This window comes from Microcebus murinus, chromosome 13, assembly GCF_040939455.1.
Source record: "Microcebus murinus isolate Inina chromosome 13, M.murinus_Inina_mat1.0, whole genome shotgun sequence".
Classification (NCBI taxonomy): domain Eukaryota; kingdom Metazoa; phylum Chordata; class Mammalia; order Primates; family Cheirogaleidae; genus Microcebus; species Microcebus murinus.
This window is the reverse complement of record NC_134116.1, coordinates 54,359,559-54,372,717: the sequence shown is the minus strand read 5'-3', so window position 1 is coordinate 54,372,717 and position 13,159 is coordinate 54,359,559. Positions and strand designations below refer to the sequence as shown.

At 31.4% G+C, this 13,159-nt stretch overlaps 1 non-coding gene across 1 annotated transcript; it reads right to left on the bottom strand.

Annotated features, from left to right (window-relative positions):
- Positions 1 to 11,969: 11,969 nt before the first annotated feature.
- LOC142875261 (U4 spliceosomal RNA) lies at positions 11,970 to 12,112 on the bottom strand. The gene has a single exon (XR_012922660.1). It is a non-coding gene; the product is annotated as a U4 spliceosomal RNA (small nuclear RNA).
- Positions 12,113 to 13,159: the final 1,047 nt, after the last annotated feature.

The window sequence follows — 13,159 nt, the reverse complement described above, 5'->3', positions numbered from 1 at the left end:
TCATGTTTTATATATTATCTCATTTAGTATATGACATAATACTGTAGCAATCTTGAAAGCCAAATTCTTAAGTTTATGTTCTAGCTCATCTGCTACATCACAGACAATTAGATGGCTAATGGAGATTCATTTCCCTTCCCTAGTAAGAACTTTTTCTTTCATGGAAATAAGCTGCCATGCTAAGCAATGTTTTTTATCATATATTCTTATTTCTCATATCTCGTAGATGGGACCCTGGACTTAGGTCTGTCTGAGGCAACCTGTGTCAATCCCATATTCAGGTGATAAGTGCATTATGTGCTTTCCTCACATTCTCTTTTCCCAGACTGCATGCTCAATGATGTCAAAGTCAACTTGAATGCAAAAGGTGTCAGATTTTCATCATGGTATTAGCTAGGGACCCTGACTCCTACTTCAAAGGATGCTTCCTAGGAGGGCTACTTGACCAGTTACATTTTCATTGGATTTCATATAAGCAAAACCAAACTTTTACTGTATTATTTCACTGAGATTCTTATCCTGCTTGTTATAGCAGTTAACCAATAGTGATTAAAGTATGACCTTTTATAAGTTATTAATATTTACCTCTGTGATGCCTTAAATTCATTATTTATTATGTAGGCACACATATCATATGTGGATCACATATCAGATTGTGGCACATGATAAGCCCTACATGATTATTTGTTGTTATAATAATAATTATAATAATTATTAGGCAAACATATGGTATGTACCATTCTAATACTAATTATGAGGAAACTAATACTAATTATAGAGAAACTGAGCTATTATTTGTCATTTGATCAACCAGAAGTTCCCTTTGATTCTCTTCAAACATTCATGAAACATGTTAAATAGACATTAGAACAATATGCTGGATATAATCTGATCATTATTTCATAAGTTCTAATATAAAAAAAATACTTTAATATAATAAAAGATCATAACTTAAAACTACTTGAAAGTCTTGATCATATTAAATAATTCTTAATAAACAAAAATTATAAATACTACCCAGAATATTATCATTGTCCTTGTTTTCAAGGAAGTTTTGTGGTAAGTTAAATAAATTGTAGCTTATACTGACAGATGCAATTACTGTAAAATTATAGCTTGTCTTGACTGTATAGTCTACTTATTATTTTAATCTGTTTAGGCTTGTCCTTCAGGATGACTGGATCTGCAAGTTATATTCAACTAAAGAAAGTTACATTTGTTCCTGTAACGTTGCACAGAAAGGCCATCGAACATCTGACATGCAGGCCATAAGAGGAGGAGACGGCACTTTAGAATCCAAAGAAAAAAAGTCAATCAGAGTAGGGGTTCTTCCCCCAGATCCTAAGGTAGAAGAAGTTACTCTTATTTTCAAGGCTTTGAATTAGCCAATCTTTTTTTTTTTTTATTTCAGCATATTATGGGGGTACAAATTTTAAGGTTATGTATAATGCCCTTGTCCCCCTCAAGTCTGAGCTTCAAGTGTGACCTTCCCCCAGATGGTGCACATCTCATTCATTATGTATGTATATACCTGTCTCCTCCATCCCTCTCCCACCTGCCCAATACTCTATAAATGTTATTCCTATGTGTCCACTTAGGTGCTGATCAGTTAATACCAATTTGCTGGTGAGTACATGTGGTGCTTGTTTTTCCATTCTTGGGATACTTCACTTAGTAGCATGGGTTCCAGATCTATCCAGGAAAATACAAGATGTGCTATATCACCATTGTTTCTTAGAGCTGAATGGTACTCCATGGTATACATATATCACATTTTATTAATCCACTCATGTATTGATGGGCAGTTGGGTTGTTTCCACAGCTTTGCAATTGTGAATTGTTGCTATAAACATTCGAGTGCACGTGTCTTTATTGTTGATTTTCCTTTGTTCTTTTAGGTAGATGCCCAATAGTGAGATTGCTAGATCAAATGGTGGAATTAGCCAATCTTTAAGAGTAGACATATGATGGACATTTTTTTTTTTTTTAGTTTACCGTCATCTGAAAATGTCATTTTTCTCTCAATCCTGAAGAATAGTTTTGCATGATATACAATTCAAGGTTGACAATACTTTTCATTCGGCATTTGAAAGATACTATGCTATTGCCTCTGCTTTCATGGTTTCAAATAGGAAACCTGCAGTTATTCAAATTGATTTTTCCTTATAGGTAATGTGTCATTTCTTTCAGGCTTCTTTCCAGACGTTTTTTGTGTCTTAAATTTTTAAAATTTAATTGTGATATATCTGGGCAGGATTTTTTTGGAGGGGTTATCCTGGTTGGGTTTTTGTTGAACTTTATTGAAACTTTGGTGTAGTTATATCTCCATATTTAAACTGTTTCAGCCAGTATGTCTTCAAATACCTTTCCAGGTCCATTCTCTTTTTTTCTTTCCTCTGTGATTCTGATAATACAAATGGTGAATATTTTGCTATTAGTCCATTGTCCATAAGACTTTGATCATATTTTTCAGTCATTATTGATCATATTATGTGAATTATAATTATGTCTCTTCTAGTTTACTGATGCTAACTCAATTATCTCTAATTTAATACTAAACCAATTGACTAAGGTTTCTGTTTGGAATTTTCATATTAAAACTTACATTCGATTCTTTTTATAACATGTTACTTTGCTATGAGTCTTATATTTTCATTTGTTTCAAGAGAATTTGTAATTACTTAATAAATCATTTTAAATATGTTTGCTTTCAAATCTTTTCTAGGTACCATAATTGATTCAACTTCATATTGACATCTGTTGTGATTGTTGCTAGTTTTATGTTAAGATGAGTGATTTTTTATGGTAGATTGGGTATATGTCTATAATATCATTAGACTCTCTGGGTCCTATTATTTATTTATTTTTTGGCTTGAAATAATACCAAATTATTTATTTATTTATTTATTTATTTATTTATTTATTTATGTGTATTTGACAAATTACAATTGTATATATTTATCATGTACATGTTATTTTCAAACATGTATACATAATGGCATAGCTAATTAACATATGCATTACCTCACATGCTTATTTTTTGTGATGTGAACACTTAAAATATACTCTTGAGCAGTCTTCAAGAATGTAACACATTGCCATTAACTATAGTCATTATGTTGCACACTAGATCTCTCGAATTTAATCCTCCTACCTAACAGAAATTTAACATTTGACCAATGTCTCCCCAATCCAGCCCCACCTCAAGCCCCATTAACTGTCATTCTACTCTCTACTTCTATGAGACCAACTTTCTTTAGATTCCATATGTAAGTGAGATCATGTGATATTTTCATTCTGTGCCTGGCTCCTTTCACTTAAAGTAATGACTTCTAGGTTCAACCATGTTATTGCAAATGACAAGATTTCTTTCCTTTTTAAGGCTGAATAATATTTCATTGAAGTTATATACCACATTTTTAAAGCCACTTATTCATTTATTGACACTTAGGTTGTTTACTTCCATATCTTGTAGAGATAGACATTTCTTCATCTCTTTATTTCTTTTGGACATATACTCTGTAGTGGAATTGCTGGATCATATGATAGTTCTATTTTATTAAATACCAATGGTATAGAACTTCTATACCATTATTAAATGGCTATCCTAATTTATATTCCCACCAACAGTGGTCAACAGTTTTTTTTCTCCATATCCTGATTAATACTTGTTATCTTTCATCTTTTTATAATAGCCATTCTACCAGGTGTGAGATGATATCCCATTGTGGTTTTAATTTTCATTTATCCAGTGATTAGTTATTTTGAACATTTAAAAATATACTTATTAGCCATTTGTATGTCTTCTTTTGAAAAATATCTACTAAGATCCTTTGGCTTTTTTTGTTTAATTGGATTGTTTTCTTACCATTGGGTTGTTGAGTCCTTATGTATTTTGGATATTATCCAAATTTTATATATATATATATATATATATATATATATATATATATATACCTGATCAGATATACCTTATCAGATATGTGGTTTGCAAATATTTTCTCCTATTCCATAAGTTGTCACTTCATTCTGTTGATTGTTTACTGTGCTGAAGATTTTTAGTTTTTGTGACCCCATTTGTCTATTATTTCTTTGTTCCTTGTGCTTTGGGGATCATAATCTAAATATCATTGCCCAAAACAATGGCATAGAGATTTTCCCCTATGCTTTCTTCTAGTAGTTTTATAAGCTTGGGTCTTACATTTAAGCCTTTAAAATACATTTTGTTTTGGTTTTTGTATATGGTGTGAAATAAAAATCTAATTTCATTTTTCTGCATGTGGATATCTAGTTATCCTGACACCATTTACTGAAGAAACCTATTTCTCTATTGTATATTCTTGACACCTTTTTCAAAAATAAACTGTAAATTTGTGGGTTTATATTTGGGTTCTCTACTCTGTTTCATTGGTGTATGTGTCTGTTTTTATACTGCTTTTTATGCCAGTTTATTAATGCTGTTTTGATTACTATCGCTTTGTAGTATATTTTGAATCAGATAATGTGACACTTCTAGCTTGGCTTTGTTTGCTCAAGATGGCTCTGGCTACTCAAAGTCTTTTGTAGTTTCATATAAATTTTAGGATTGCTTTCTTTTTCTATTTCTGTGAAAAGTGTCATTGAAATTGTATTTGATAGGGATTGCATCGAGTCTGAAAATAGCTTTGGGTAGTATTAAAATTTTAAAATATAAATCCTTCTAATCCATGTACATGGTGTTTGTTTTTATTTATTTGTATCTTCTTCAACTTTTTTATTAATGTTTTATAGCTTTTAGTGTTTTAACTATTGTAAATGGTATGGTTTTACTGATTTATTTTATTGAGTTGTGTGTTGTTAGTATTTAGAAACACTACTGATTTTGACACTTTGAAATTACTGAGTTTGCTTATTAGTTCTAAGAATTTTTTGGTGGAGTCTTTAGGGTTTTCTATATGTAAAATTATGTTGTCTGCAAACAGGAACAATTTCACTTCTTCATTTTAAATTTGGATGGCTTATGGATTTCTTTCTTTTGTCTAATTGCTCTGGTTATGACTTCTAGTACTATGTAGAAGTGATGATAGTGGGCATCCTTGTCTTGTTTCTGATATTAGAAGAAAAGCTTTAACTTTTCATTATTATATTAGCTCTGAGTTTGTCATATATGGCCTCTATTGTGTCGAGGTACATATTCTTTGATACCTATTTTATCGAGTATATCATAAATAGCGCTATTATTATCTCACTGAATTTTCACAAAAAATTGTACAGATGAACCTAAATATATCTTGAAAACTCATTTAACTACAGTTGAATTAGGTTATTCTGCAATACAAAATTTTCAAATTACTGTATCTTTTGTTATAATATGTATAACATTTAAAATCAAGTGATTTTATACAATTTTTACTAATTCATTGGGAATATTTTAGGTCATAATTGTTCCATCCAAGGTATCCTGTTGATTGCACTAAAAATATGTTTAATTAAGTTTATACTCACACAACATTTTGGTAGCATATCGTGTTATTTGGTTCATAATCTGATATAGCTAATAATTAGACTAAATTCACGGTATAATAATCTTTTTGACAATTCTTCATATACCATGTCAGTGTTTTAGAATACTGTCTGTGATTGTTTAAATGGAAAAGCCAGCCTTCAATAAAAAATCAGGTAAAAAATCATTATGTCCTCTCAGTGACTTGACTTGTCTATTCTCTTGTAATGTCTCTATGTATCCCTGCTAATTTTTGTTTTTCTGAAGTCTGCTCTGTTTGAAATTAAAATAGCTACTCCAGCATCTTTTGATTAGTCTTAGCATGGTATATTATGGTACATCTATTGCAATAGTACCAAAAACCACACAGGTATATCTCTAACAAAATATGTACATTATGTATATATGGAAAAAATTTTTAAAAGCTCTGATGAAATAAATCAAAGAGCATTTAAATAAATGGAACATTAACCATTCATTCCATGTTTGTAGATAGAAATATTCAGTATTTATAAGATAGTAATTATTTCCAAATTTATTTATAGATTTAAGACAATTCCAATGAAAATCCAAGCAAACTATCTTGTGGGAATTGGCAAACTGATTCAAAACTTTAGATAGCAAAGCAGGAAGCCCAGAAATACCAACAAAATACTGAAGAAAAACAACTCTGGAGGACTGACACTACCTGACTTCTAAACTTTCCATAAATCTACTGTAATCAAGATGCCATGGTATGTGTGAAAGAATAGACACATAGATTAATGGAACAGATATCAAGCCCATAAATAGAATCACACAATATAGCAAAAGATCAAGGACAATTCAATGGTGAAATGACAGTCTTTTCAACAAATCTTTTAGAAAATTAGACATTGTATGCCATAAAATCAATATAGAGATAGATGACAGATCTTACACCTTTCATAAAAATTAACTCAAAGTGCATTATAGAACTAAATATAAAACACAATACTATGAAACTCCTATAAGAAAACCTTGGAAAATCTTTGTAAATTTTGGTTCGATGATGTGATTTTAGCTATAACACCAAAGTCATGGTTTATAAAAAAAAAAGTTACATAATAGTTCATTGAAATTGAAAACTTATTTTTGTGTTTGTTTATATGTACTAACTTTTTATTTTTCGTTTTTATGGATACATGAAAGTTGTACATATTAATGTGGTACATGTTGTATTTTAATATAAACATACAAAGTGTAATGATCAAATATGGACAATCAGGATGTCTATCACCTCAAACATTTATCATTTGTTTGTGTTGGAAATATTCCAAATCTTCTAACTATTTTGAATTATATAATAAATTATTGTTAACTATAGTGACCTTTATATGCTATCCTATACTAGCTCTTACTTTTTCTCTTGAACTGTGTTATTGTACCCATTAACCAAACCCTCTTCATTCCCCCTTTCCAAAACCCTTTCAACCTTCTAGAAGCCACAATTCTATTCATTATCTCCATAAGATCAATTTTTTAGCTCCCACATGTGACTGAGAACATGAGACATTTGTCTATCTATGCCCGACTTATTTCACTTAACATAACATCCTCTAGTTCCTTGATGTTGTTGTGAATGATAGGATTTCATTTTTTATTGCCAAATAGTATTACATTATGTATGCATTCCACATTTTCTTTATCCATCCATCTATTGAAAAACATTTAGGTTGATTCCATATCTTGACTATTGTGAAGAGTGTTACAATAAACATGGAAATGCAGATGTCTCTTCAACATACTGATTTGATATTCTTTGGATATATATCCAATAGTGGAATTGCTAGATCATATGGTATTCTGTTTTTAATTTTTTGAGGCAACTCCACAGTTTTCTATAATGGCTCTAATAATTTATGTTCTCATCAAGAGTAAGTGTTTCCTTTCTTCCACATCTTCCCCAGCACTTGTTATTGTCCTTTAGATAATAGCTATTCTAAAAGGTATGAGATATGTCATTGGTGTTTTGATTTGCATTTCTCTGATGATTAATGATGTTGAGCATTTTTCCATCTACCTCTTGGCCATTTGTATGTTATCTTTTAATAAATGTCTATGTATTTTGCCATTTTAAAATAGGATTATTTATTTTCTTTCTATTGAATTGAGTTCCTTATATTTTTTGGAAAGTAACTTCTTGGACATATCACTTGCAAATATTTTCCCCATTCTGTAGGTTGTATCTTTATTTTGTTGACCCTTTGCTGTGCAGAGCCTTTTTTTTATTTCAAAGTATTATGGAGATACAAATATTTTTGGTTACATGGATCATTGGAATTGAAAACTTCTGGTCTGCTATAGACATTGTTAAGAAAATAAAAGGACTAGTCATGGCCTGTGGGGAAAAAATTATAAACACATATAAACGTTGTATAAACTATTAAGTGTACTCATTAGTCAATGATAAAAAATAAGCCAATTTAAAAATAGGCAAAGCATCTGATCAGATCTTGCAGAAAATGAGATATTCAGATAACAAATACATATATGAAAAGATGCTCAACATCATGCACTGTTATGGAAATACAAATTAAAACTACAATGACAAGATGCTACTACACACTTTTTAGAATGATTATAATCCAAAAATATGACAATACTACATTCTGGCAAGAAATCAGGACAACAGGAATCCTCCTGTATTACTGGCAGAAATGCAAAATGGTACAACCACTTTGAAAGACATGGACATTTTACCACTTTGTAAATGAGAATGTCTTCAAATGTTATCTTATGCTTGAACTTCCATTACATTTTGAGAGCAATTAATTTGTTTCTTCAGTTCCACAGTTTCACAGATAAAGAACAATTTACCTCAGAAAAAATATTGGTCAGACTCTATTATATTCCTTACTTAGATGATATTTGGGAGTTTGGGACTGATAAAGTTTAGACAAGATTTTGGATTTTGAATTCCTATCATGATGGTTTGAGACTTTTGAGGATGTTGGGATGAGATCAATATATTTTCCATGTAGAGTGAACATGAATATTGGGGCCAGAAAGTAGACTGTGGTTGGTGCAATGGACACCTCCAAAGATGTCCAAGTCATAATCCCCAGAACTTCTGAGTATATTACGTTACATAGCAAAGTGAACTTTTTGAGTATGGTATATTAAGAGTTTTGAGATGAATCAAGTATCCTGAATCATTTGGGTGGGTCTAATGTAATCACAAGTGTCCTTTAAAAATAGAACTAGAGAACAGAATGTCAGGGAAGGATATGTGAGGACAGAGGCAGAGACTGGAGTGATATAATTTGAAGCTGAAGGATGAAGCCAAGAAATTCAGGTAGCTTCTCCAAGCTGCAAAAACAAGTAAAGGACTCTTTCTTAGAGCCTTTAGAATTAATTATGCAGTGCAGCCAACACCTTGATTTTAGGAATTCTGAATTTAAGCCACTACATTTGTGGTACTTTGTTACAGCAGCAATAGGAAACTAATACGATAAAGAAGGGAATCTCAGGACTTCAAGGACAAAGAGACTTCCCCAGTTAGGTGTTTGCTGTAGTGAGATCTCTCATACCTCCCACACACAACCCTCCACATGATATGGGGCATGAAGGATACTTTCTTGGTAGTTGTTTATTGTAGTGTAATTCTCTCTAGCAGTGCTTTCCTGTCACTCTGGTTTCACTGGCTGGGGTATGTGTGTCTCAGACCCATGACAATTAAGGGCCACTTATTATGACAGGGTCCCTTTAGCCAATGCTACCTGGTTACCCCATTATCTTTCAGTTGGGTAGAGAAGTCTGAGACACAGTACATAAGAAAAGTATTTTGCCTGGTCACTTATTTTCAGCCTGGCTAGTTGTGTCATACTTGCCTACTTCCAGAGGGATTCCCATTTGATCCAGGGGACAAATGATATCATCTGTTTTGCCTTTTGCTGTTGAGTTGGTGATTACAAAAACACTGAGCCAGGGTCATCTTCTTCTATTGTATGGAAGAACATAAGATGCATCGATGAAGTATTCTAGCTCGAAACGGCTTAACTTCCTCATACTACCCTCAAAGTTGTCCTTTGGTTGCCTCTTGCATTATTTCCAAGGTTTTAGCTGTATTTAGCAGAGAGAAAATGTCTATTATATTTTGGCAGAACCAGAAGTCCTTATGGATTTTTATCTATCCTAATAGATTCCTTTAGGTTTTAATAAAGCATTTCAGACACTTATTTTAATATAACTATATATAGTTAAGATATATAGATGAAATGTATTTAAATAAAATACACAATTAAAATATATTTTGTTTTATATGTATTTAAATAAAATACACAAATACATTGCATTATATATCTTATATTTACATTATTTTAACTATATAAATAGTGGGGCACACAAAGATAAATATACAGAACTTAGTATGTGAGCTCAGGAATATTCTGTCCCCAATCCCACAAAGAATATAAGAAATTGTTCAGAGAAGCTCCTTCTTTCACATATTTGGAAATTCCCATGCACCAGTAAATCATACTCTCTGTCTTTTGATGTATTACATTAGAAGTTCCACAATGTGAGTAATGACAACCTCAAAACATGTTATCTTTTCTCATTCTACTTACCTCAACAACTAGAGCATGACCTTTTTTAATAACAAGAATATATTTCAATTTAGTTTAAATATCAGCACTGCATCTTTATTCTGGTAGCCTTCTGCCTGCGTGAACACATTCAAAATAATTCATATTACCCATTAAATATATTTATGTTATGCATTTTTTCTTTATAAGATTGACAAAACATTACATACAGTGACTGTGAATTATCTTCAGCATTTTTAGTGTGTTTTCAACAAATATTCTAGAAAATTATTTATGTTTTCATGGATTTAAGGAAAGTTGGGATACTTCCAATTTAAGGTGGAACAGTAAACCACAAATTTATTTCCTTTGTCTCTGAGGACCTTCTAAATCAGAAGTTCATAACTAGGGTACATGAACTTGAATAAACTTGAATTCATTTATCTATTTTCAGTAACCTCTAACTGAAACTTCTTTCCTTCAATTATATGTGCAGGCAACAAACTCCAGTAACATTAGCAATATTTATGGCTTCTATTATCACTAAAAATCACAGGTAGTTTCATATAACATTTTGGCAATTGCAGATATATAGAAATTTTGATTAGACTAATCACTACCTTATGAGAGTGAGGTACCTTATAAATTATCACTACCTTATAAATTATGATAGATATGATTAGATATACCACACAATATTTTTATTTAATGCATGAATGGAGACTCGCATTTGCTGTTATATTAAAAATACTTAAAATCTTTTATAACTTCTTTATAATGCAATTGCTTTCAGTATTATCCCTATATTTTTTTCATAAATTAAAAACATTATTTTGAAAAGTCTGTAGCATTTACTAGCCTACCATAGAGATTCACAGGACACATGCATATAGAAGACCTACTCCAAAATTATAATAAAAATATTTTTCAACATAATTTCAAAATCAATAAAGATGGAAAGAAAAGAATGGTCAATAATTCCAATATTGGAAGCTGGAAATCTGTTGGACAAGTGGTAATTTAGAAGAAGCAAAAGAGCTGAATGTTAGACCAGCAGAATAGAAAGCCAAGAAATAACTCAATTTATATAATGAATTTCCTCAAAGATTCAGAAATTGGTAATATTAATTGCTCCTGAAAGTGTAGTGAAATGTGGGGCTAAAAAGAATTGGTTAAACAATCTATTTAAGAAGAGATTTGGCAACCTTATCTCTTCTGACACTCTGTGGAACTGGTAACAGTTCTTAGCAAACTTGGCAGAAGCCTGTAGCTTTATTTTCTGACAAAGACAGAAGAAAGAACTGCTGGAAAAATGTAATAAAGGTCTAAAATTAAGGCAGGAGGCATTATCATACAATAAATGAGAGGAATAGATGAAAGTTTATATAGAGTAATGTTCACACTGTTCCAACAGCAGGATTTCTGGATTTGAATCCACATACAAACTCATAGGATTAAATAGGCTTTGCCAAAACACTTACTTAGTGATGAGAAAGGATACAAGATATGCAGCAACACAGCACACACTGTAACATCAGGTAGGATCTTTGTGCCTCTCACATACGTCTTATGAATGTCTCCATCACGCTGCACTGTGACTCCCAGGAGAGACAAGGCAGAGTGTGTACATTTGGATTAAAGCCATCAGCATTAGGATTCCTTCATGTTTTATGCCCTGCTAGTCGTGTGCTCCCTAAGAGGAACATGACAGGCTCCCATTACCAAGAGGAGCTGGATATATTACTCATCAATTACAGATTCTTCATTAATTATTATACATGTTCCTTAATAAATGCCATATTTCACCGGGTAAAGCTCCTTGGATAGGTATATAACTTCAGCAGAATCCTCATTTATCCTGGATTTTATACAATACTTAGATAGTTCTTTTTTTCTTTCTTTCTTTTTTTTTCTTTTCTTTCTTTTTTGTTAATACTCAGTCTCCGTAGAGACTGTCAGAAATTGCCAATGCCGATTATATTTCAAGTCGCCATGGCAGGGTATTGGAAAAAGTTTTCAATTAGCAATAATCGTGCATTGGATAAACCTCATTGGCTACACAATACTGCCACTGTGCAAAGCTTACTTAGATAGTTCTTGAGTTAATGTTGCAGGAGGGCTCAACTAAGGGCTAAATCCTCAGGTATTCCTAATGTTAGGGGAAAGTTAGACCAATCATCAAAACTTTCATTTAATATACTAAGAATTGAAATCTCTATCCTTCATCTCATACTCATCTAAGAGATTTTTGAAAGACATACCTATACTTTCCATACTAAGGACTGGAAAAATCCTCTGGGTATATGCTAATGACATTAAAAGTACCAATAATCTGGATTTCAAAGAAAGTATCCCAATTAGATCAATGTCTAGAGAAGAGAAGATCTATCTATATACATAAGGCTCCCGAAGACATTTTCAATGAGCTATCAAACATAAGAAACAAAGAATGAATTGACATTTCAGATAAAACTGTTAGTATGAAAATCAGAAGCCAAATCACTTCTGATAATTTTTATATTTCATCAGATGAAAAAAGTATAAAAAATTTGAAAAGGTCATAAATATGTCAATATTTGTACTGAGTAAATAAAGATAATGCACCAAAAAACAATAATAAGAAGCAATGATAAAAGGATATTTTGAAAATGTAGAGTGTATTTGAAAATTATAAATATGAAAGAAGGACATTTGGGTCCTTAATCCCATCTCACTTTAAGTGAACTATTTTATACTGTTACATTATTTTACTCTGGCCATTTTGCTAATAGATAACTCTCTGTGATTTGTGAGTTTGAGTAATTTTAGAAAATTATTTTTTATATTGTGGCAAAGTCTGCGTATTTGTGATATACATATGTTTCTGCCCTCTAATCCAGCTCTTGAGAACAATAAATAATGTCATTGTTAGAGAACCTTTAAACTAGCTTTTGTTCTATGTATTTGTTTTTTCACAATCTGATTTGTCTAGTAAAGAACTCCATTGCTAAAGATAGCCTCATTTTGTGGTGAGCAAACTCTGTACGGGACTGTGTGGTAAACATTTTTGGTTTCATCAGCTGTAGGGTTTCTGTAATATATTCTTTGATTTATTTTGTTATTAATTTAGAACCCTTTAAAATATTTTATA